Source organism: Carassius auratus, unplaced genomic scaffold (genome assembly GCF_003368295.1).
Source record: "Carassius auratus strain Wakin unplaced genomic scaffold, ASM336829v1 scaf_tig00021970, whole genome shotgun sequence".
In the NCBI taxonomy this organism is placed as follows: Eukaryota; Metazoa; Chordata; class Actinopteri; order Cypriniformes; family Cyprinidae; genus Carassius; species Carassius auratus.
In genome coordinates, this window is record NW_020525148.1 from 86,521 (window position 1) to 95,538 (window position 9,018).

The following is a 9,018-nucleotide window of genomic DNA, read 5'->3' on the forward strand; positions in this document are numbered from 1 at the left end:
AGTTTAGTGATATCCGTTTCGTGAACGAATCACTCGATGTAACCAGATCTTCTTGAACCAGTTCACCAAATCGAACTGAATCGTTTTAAACGGTTCGCGTCTCCAGTACGCATTAATCCACAAATGACTTAAGCTGTTAACTTTTTAAAAATGGCTGACACTCCCTCTGAGTTAAAACAAACCAATATCCCGGAGTAATTCATTTACTCAAACAGTACACTGACTGAACTGCTGTGAAGAGAGAACTGAAGATGAACACCGAGCCAGATAATGACTCGTTCTCGAGTCAAGAACCGGTTGCATCTGTTTTCGGATCACCAGTAGTTCTTTCTGACAGTTCGATTCAATAAACCCGTTGAAGAAAATTGTTCACCGGTGCTTTTGCGCTCGACTAAATGATGTCATTGGCGATGATTGCCCTTGATTCAAGCCTTCGGTTTACCCGCGCTCATAACATTAGCACAGAATCAGTTCAGAATCAATCACCAAAAGAATCAGTTCAGTTCAGGCGCTGTGTGTCGGTCTGCTTCACGCTGAATCACACATGCGCAGTATCATCAGCTCCTCGGTTCTCGAATTGGACACGTCTGACAGAAACGGTTCTTGACTCGTGAACGAGTCATTTTCCGGCTCGGCTCAGTCTTCTTTAACAGTAATGTTGCATTATTGACACTCATTCAGGCCCGGATTGGGTAATCTGGAGCACCGGGAAAATTCCCTGTGGGCCGGTATGTTTTTATAACTGCGAGGGCCGTTGTTGTCATGGCACTGGGTTGAAAAATAAAATAAATAAATAAATAAATATATATATATATATATATATATATATATATATATATATATATATATATATATATATATATATATATATATATATATATATATATATATATAAAATATTATTATTTTACCGCAGCCCCACTCTTTTTATTTAATATTTTCTCGCAGAGTGCAGCCTGCAAGATAATGATGACGTGATTATCTGTTGACTCCCTGGCCCCGCCCCCAACACGTCACCTTGCAAGTTGCTCTAAATAAAATAAATGTGAGATAAAAATGGATAACAGAAAGCGCAAATGTGGCGCTGGAAAGTCCAGAATAAATAAATAAATTGGAAACTGACGCGTCCAAATTTTCTAAGCTGCAGCACATTCTTCCTCAAAGGACGAGGCCGGTAAGAAAGCTAACGTTAAGGTAGTTATGAGCAGTTCAAGATGCTAGCGACATTGCAAAACAACGTCGTTTGCAAACCACCGCTCATGTATCAAACTTTTTCTTGTAGCTCTTCAGCGGCAGCCGCCTCTAGTCCAGTTTGCTGCTAACAGTGAAGAGCAAGGCCCAGTAACGTTACCAAGCTCCAGTCATGAGCCCAACACACCAGAATGGTATTTTGTTTTATATAACGTTATTGTTTTTATTTTCTTTTTTCTTTTTCTTTATTTCTATGTTTGAAACACATATGTAAAAATTGATAGCCTGAATGCACTGTAAGTCGCTTTGGATAAAAACGTCTGCTAAATGCATACATTTAATTTTTAATTTAATGTTTGGATATTTATGAATACTAAATCTTAAAGAAAAGAGATTCTTACACTATCCTGTTATTTACTGTTCTAATAAATCTTCACTGTGAAGCAAAACTTAGGCTATTGTTTTTGCACTGAATTGGAAATGATGAGGTTTTTAAAAATACAATGAATTACAAGGCTGTAGGGAATTATATTCTGAGGTTTTAATTACATTATTTTAATATAGTCAGTTGTGAACTAAAGTGGGCCGGTCTAAGGCATCAAACTCCAGGGCTGAAAAGGAGTCCCAATCTGGCCCTGCACTCATTAATATTGTTTAGTTGCTTGACACAATCTTTTTTGTTCAAAGTGCTATATAAATAAAGGAGACTTGACTTGACTTGCCATTTTAGGTAATATAATCAGACTGCTTTTTGAATACTTTTAGATTACCAGTCTTGTTATGAGTATTAGTTATATGCATGAGTATGCAAAGTATGCATGTAATCAGTTAGCTGGCTCTGTTCATATCAAGCCAACGTGCAGAAACCTGTGTTGGCACACCGCACTGTGTTTTTGTGGGTTAAACCACTTCACCTTCTCACCATTTGAACCCTGCTCATCAGGTTATCTGGGCTAAATAAAGCGAAAAGATTATTATATCTGTTACAGAATGTTTGTAAAAACTCAAACTCATGTAGAATGTTCTTCAGCACACGGAGCTTCATTAACCGCATGTAAATATGAGGAAGTAAATATCTGCAGTCTCTGCTTCCTGTTTCTGATGTTTGCATGCAGGGGATTCACCTGCAATATACTGAAAACAGGTTTTCCTCGAAGTGATGCAGGCTCTTATGTTTTAGCGATTCTGCTGTGATTCATTGGAAAAAGGTTTATTTTCTGACCTGAAATGTTTCTGTAATTAATAATCAACATTACCAATGTTAATTAAAACTAATTTAAAAAATGTTTTAGCTATTGAAATAAATCCAAACTACAAATAAATGTTTTATTTGTGTGTGTGTGTGTGTGTGTGTGTGTGTGTGTGTGTGTGTGTATATATATATATAAAACATTTATAAACAACAGTATAAGATAATACCCAATACTTGTCTGGGCAGTTTACTGAACCAGAATAAATTTAAATTGAAGTATTACAGTTCCTAAAATTAAAACAAACAAACAAAAAAGCTAAATAGAAATATAATAAAAAATACAAATAAAATTACACAATTTATTGCAATCCATTGCAATATATTTATTTTATAAAAATTATATTGCAATACATTTATGTTCATATTCATTTTATTTTTCCAGTGGGTCTTAAAATCTAAAACAAAATGTGAAAATCCTTTTCGTCAATATAAATGATTTTTTTAACCCCATAATTATATTTGTAAACTGCACATTTACATAATTATATACATTTGTGTGAAAAGATTATTATGAAATATTAAAATCAGATTTTTAAGTCACATGTTTTCAATGTGGTCTCTAACACATAATTTGCATTTTACATTCATTTTTTTAATTATCATTCATTAAAATAGTTGCTTATAAAGCAATTCAAGTCTCATTCCAGTGTTCAATAACTCAACCTGATTACTCTTCATTAGTGATTAAGGATTTAAAGAACCAAATACCAAAAAATACAAAAATCCATCCCAAACACATTTCATAAATAAGAAATACATGCCAGTAATACCTGATGTAAAGAGACAGAAAACTGCCATGATCCAAATCAAATCAAAATTATCCACTTCATAGCATCATTATACAAAAATATTGCATATTTGAGCACAGAATCATGTATCCTGATGAAACTTTATAAATATTAACCTGGGGTTGTTCAAGTAGTGTTTGTCTTCTTTTTACAGGTATTAAGCGAGCAGCATCAGATTCAAACCCCTCAGACCCTCAAAACCACGTAAACAGCGCTGTGATCCAGAAAAATGACACAGATAACTGTGATGTGTGTGTGTTTGTGTTAAGATAGAGCGCAACCGTTACTGCTCTCGTCTGGGACGTGTGTTTCACGGGCTTCCTGAAGGAAACCATCCCAGTCTGGTGCTGATAAAGGCAGGTCTGTCTGAAAGTGATTCCAGAACCTGCAAATAAAACAACAGCAACAGATATTAAAGACCACATGAATCTGCAAAGTGCAACTGATTTCTATAATACACATTTTATTTATTTAGTGATTTGGGGACCTGTACAATTTGAGGTTCCTTTCACTGTTGTGAGGCTTGCTGCTGCATGACTGTGTCCCATAGCTGTATCCAATATTTTTTATTTTTCATGTACATGTTGGAAAATTAGGGATTTATATATAAATAAAATATATATATGTATATATACTAGAATAGTATTAGAGTAGGTTGTACACTAGGTGGTGCTTTTGGGTTATTTTCACTATGCATTTGTCTACACACAATGCAAGGCTGTCTAATTCTAAACTTTAAAACATCCATTTATTTTCTATTTATTTAAATTAAACTGAAGGAAGCTATACATTTACATGCTTAAGGGTTATTTCAAGAAAACATAAAGTGTGCCTGTGTGGAAAGTGAAAGTGCATGGTCCTAATTGGGTCCTTCACAAACACAAATCAAATAGGCCCTATATAATATGCATTATTGTTTAGTATTAAATTATAGCTTCGGATGCATGATATTTGTAGGGTCCTATGAATTCTGTTTTATTTTTTCCAAATAAACCTAACTTTTTTTTTTTATCGCAGATTGTTTATAAACAAGACACAATTCAATGATGATGTTGTGCCAGTTACACTGGATCTGACAGTAATGATGCAACACAAGTTTTCACGTTTTTCATTACGTGATCACAATTGCTTTGGCTCTTCTTATGGATTGTTTGATATGTATTGAGTTATGCATTTTTGACGTAAATCACAGCAGCGTCCATCTGTAAGGAATGTCACTGTTGAACTTACACAACTATTGTGGGCGTTTACACTCCATCACGCCTTTTCATTCGTTCTGACGAGGGGTTAAAAACAGGACAGAAAATAGCCTATTTCTTCTAAATGATCATGTTTTTTTTTTAATGTAAATATTCTATATATATAAAAATAAGTGGACCTCAGTGAACTATAAAAAATAATAAAAAGGCAGTTAGTGGCTCCTCCATCAAGTTTTCTCCAAGAACGATGTGAATTAACAGAAAAAGATTAAATATCGGAAATTAATTTAGAGCAAAAAGTAGGTTCAAATTTGGAGCACACACACTTCTGATATTGATCCTTTCTCCAAAAAGCTGGTTAATAATCAGAACGTAACATCCTCCTGTATCTTTTATCATTTATCATTTCCTCAAACCTAAAACTAAACTCGTTATGACTTAAGATTGCTAGACGTCTACTGTGAGGACTTGAAAGAGGAGCTGAAAACCTGACCCCAGTCATCCTCGTCTGACCTTCAGGTTTTCAGTTCGATTTTCAGGTTTCCTGGAAATTAGCAATGTGAGCTTGTTCCCTTTTACTGTAAGATAATGTTTATATCCTTTTAATTATAAGGTTGATCCCATGAGACAATCTTAATTGCACTCGAAACCACCTTAGATAATGTTGATTAAAGAGATGCATCTGAAATTTGAGTAAAAGAATCACAGGGTCTATGTGTTGCTAACGTGAAAGTCTTCAACGTAAAAAGTACAACAAAGAACACAGATGTGGTGCACAGCTGAAAAGATGACTGAAAGACTAAACATTTTAAACATTTTTAAACAACCCCACTCATGCGTGCACCACTTCAAGAGGAAAATATTGAGATAAAATATATACAGTGATGGCCAAGATGATTAGAATAGTAGTATTTTCACCAGCTGAAAAATGGTTTTAATCAGTTATTTCTATCTTTTGCTATAGTGTGTCAGTAACAAATATCAGTTTCCATTAAGTAAGTAATTAAACTAGTAATTGTGACTTTTTTTCTCACAATTCTGACTTTGTAAACTTGCAATTCTAAAAAAGTAAAGTCAGAGATATAAAGTTGCAATTCTCAGTTTTTTTCTCACAATTCTGATTTTCTTTCTTCTCAGGATTGCGAGATATAAACTCTCAATTCAGAGTAGAAAAATCAGAATTGCGAGTTTATATCTCGCATTTATATCTCACAATTGCAAGTTTATATCATGCAATACTGATATAAAAAAGTTGGCAATGAAGAGACACAACAAACTCAGATAGATAAAATCCAGAAGAACCGTGGAAACATCTCTAAGATGCGTCAAGAAACCTATCACAAAACAAGGCTACAATAAAATACAAATGCATGATGAAAATTGTAGAACAAAAAAGAAAACAAAACAATACAAACTGAAACAAAACAAGGTTAAACTGAAAGTACTAAAATGACTAAAGTATTAAAAAACTGGGGAAAAAAATGAAGCTAAATATAAACATTTTAGAAATATTTGCAATAGTGGCAATTCTATCTGAAAATGATTCAGAATCTGCCATAAAAAAATTAATGATATGAAATGATGATAAATAATGTTATAGGACCGGCTTTTATTTAACTATGTATTACTATAGATGTTTAAACTTAAAAACATTTTGAAGCTTCATTTGCGAGGAATCCTTCAGGATACCACGTGAATAATGATTACATTTCTGGATTCTGGTCTTTGAATTGACTATATTTTCACTTGAATGCATGACTAATGCACTCTTATGTATTTTTCTGTTTCATCTTGTGATGATGTTGTTTCGTGTGTATTTACTTGTGGTGGTAAACATCGGGATCTCGACTCATTCTGTTATTGAAGCCGATGTACAGGTCGTCCACAGCCGGCCGTTCAGACCACGTGTCTCATCACATTAACTCGGTTCTTGATCTGAAACGCACACGTATTGATTTCATCAGTTTGTATTCAGGCTTCAGCATGCGTCTCATACAGCTCAGTCTGTACCTCCTCGTACGCGTGATCTCTCTCCGGACGCACGGCTGGGAAAGAAAGATCCAGAAAGTCCACCAGATAATCATAACCTCCTTTCAGAGGATTGAAATCATCATCCGTCTCAGTGACCTGATGGGAAAACATTTTATTGCATGGGGTTTTTTTGTGCATTAAGCTGCTTTATGTGTGAAATCCACCAGCAGTTCGTTTATGAAGTATATGATTTACCCGAATCACGAGATTGTAGTCTTTAAATCCTGCCCAGTTATAATAGTACTGGATCCAGCTTTTGTATTTAAAGATTTCAGCTGAAACGGAAGCATTCAGTTTCATCCAAATACAAGTCAAAGTCCCAACTGTCTTAAAGATTCTTCGTGCCATTGGGCGGCTCAGTGATGACTCTCCTATGGTCACGATATTAAAACCAGGAAAAATAAATAATGCTGATGGAAAACAGGCAGAAATAATAACAGACTCCGACATAATTCTCACATGCATACAAGCTAATGAACATTTTAATATGAAATGGAAATTAAAACAGATGCATGCCTAAATAAAAAATACCAAACGAGACTGTATTAAATATGTTTGTAAATATAAATCACATTAATTATTTTTTTTATAAATATTCAGCCTTTCTTGAAGGATTATTATAGTTCAAACTAGAAGTAAAAATAATAACATTTAAAAAATATGTATTAAATGAAAAAAGTTTTAAACATGAATAATTCTTTCAGTTTGGTTAACTGAAATAAAATAAATATGAAAACACTTATTTTATGTCACAACTTATTTCACAATTAAACATCACACATTTTTTCAGGATTCTTTGATGACCAGAAATTATTTTAAAAAAAATAAACAATTGAAAAACTTAGTAATTATTGATCAATATATATATATATATATATATATTATATATATATATATATATATATATATATATATATATATATATATATAAATACATTTTAATAGTTAACACAACTATACACAAAGTATTTCAGCTGCCAAGCCAACATTTCTCATTTTCATTTAATGTGACTAGAAAAACTAAAGCAAATAAAAGGAATAAAAACAAAATACACGTTTTAAAATGACAAAACAAAATACAGATACTAAAATAGAATTACTAAAACTTAAGTCAAATTAATATACAAATAATAAATAATAATGATAATAATAATTGTATAGTGTCTCAGTAATATTAAAATAAACCAATGTGGTTTTACACTGCAAATGGCTAATAAAGTGAACTGAACTGAACTGACGTCATGTTAGTGTTTTTGCAAATTGCTTGCTTTTCATGCAAATATTAAAGCTTTATTAATTTCAGTCTAATGCACTCAAGCTACATCAGTGTGCTTAAATGCTGCATCGTAATAATAACGTAAAGCCGTGTGAACGCACCTGTTGGATGGGTCATTTAACGCCAGGGCCAAGTCCAGGACTGATCCGGGTACAGGAGTCCAGGTTAAGATATTCGGACAGCTCTTCCTTATCGATTCATTCAGATCTGCTGCACTGTTCTTGCTGTTCGTCTCCTTTATGTACCTGTTAGTCATGTTCAAGTGTTCCTGTCATACATTTCATACTTCAGTGTTATATAGAGTACACTACAGTCGAAAAGATTTGTTTAATGTACTCAAAAACACAGTTAAATTGTGAAATGTCTAGTGTGAATATGTTTTAAACTGTAATTTATTCCCGTGATGAAAAGCTGTATTTTCAGCATCATTACTCCAGTCTTCAGTGTCACATGATCTTCAGAAATCATTCTGCTATATTTCACTTAGAAATGCATCATAGTGCATATAGTTGTTTCATGTTGACTTTATTGATTTTACTTACAATGTGTTCCTGGACACCGTAGTTAATCGTTGACTAGCTGGACGAGTTTCTGTGATAAGGTTGATTGAGGCATGTGTGTTCACCTGTCAGAGGGATGCGCTTCAGTGAAGTATCCTGCAAAAGGGATGTAGATCTTGGGCTGTAGTGATTTCACCAGCTGTGTCTTATAGTTTAACAGCTTCTTCCTCTCGTTCTTGATGAAATCTGCCTTCCAGCTTTCTGTTGTCAAAAACAAACAAACACGATGTGCATTAGAAAGCATTGTGCTGCTTATGGTCACCTGTTCCTAGTTGCACCTGTTTAAAGCGGCACGTGTGACTCACCGGTGTATTTACCGCCGTGGAAGGTCATTGGAAAACCCGGAGGCACCACCGGCGAAGTCGCTCATCATCACATCAACACCGTGAGGAGACGTCCATTGTTTGGTCTGGTGCAGTCCACCGTATTCAGGATCATGTGACTTGGAAGGTTTTTGTTTGAGTTTATCCAGTCTTTTTAGCAGCAGTGTGCATTTCTAATGAGGTTTAGGCACTTAACCGAGTCCATAATTTCATTTGTGTCAACGTTATCTCAGTGTAAAATACACTACTGTTCAAAAGTTTGGGAAACTTTATTTCACATTTATAAATGTCCAACCTTTTATACATTTTAAATTTTTTACCAGATCATCAACACACGGTTAAAACTTAAATGTGTTTTCCGACAACAAAACGGCTTAGAAAACAGTATTGTAACATGT

The 9,018-nt window shown here is 34.0% G+C and overlaps 1 pseudogene; it reads right to left on the minus strand.

The window, feature by feature from the left end:
• Window positions 1–2,870: 2,870 nt before the first annotated feature.
• LOC113077212 (cytidine monophosphate-N-acetylneuraminic acid hydroxylase-like) lies at window positions 2,871–8,735 on the minus strand (annotated as a pseudogene).
• Between the last annotated feature and the right edge of the window lie 283 nt (window positions 8,736–9,018).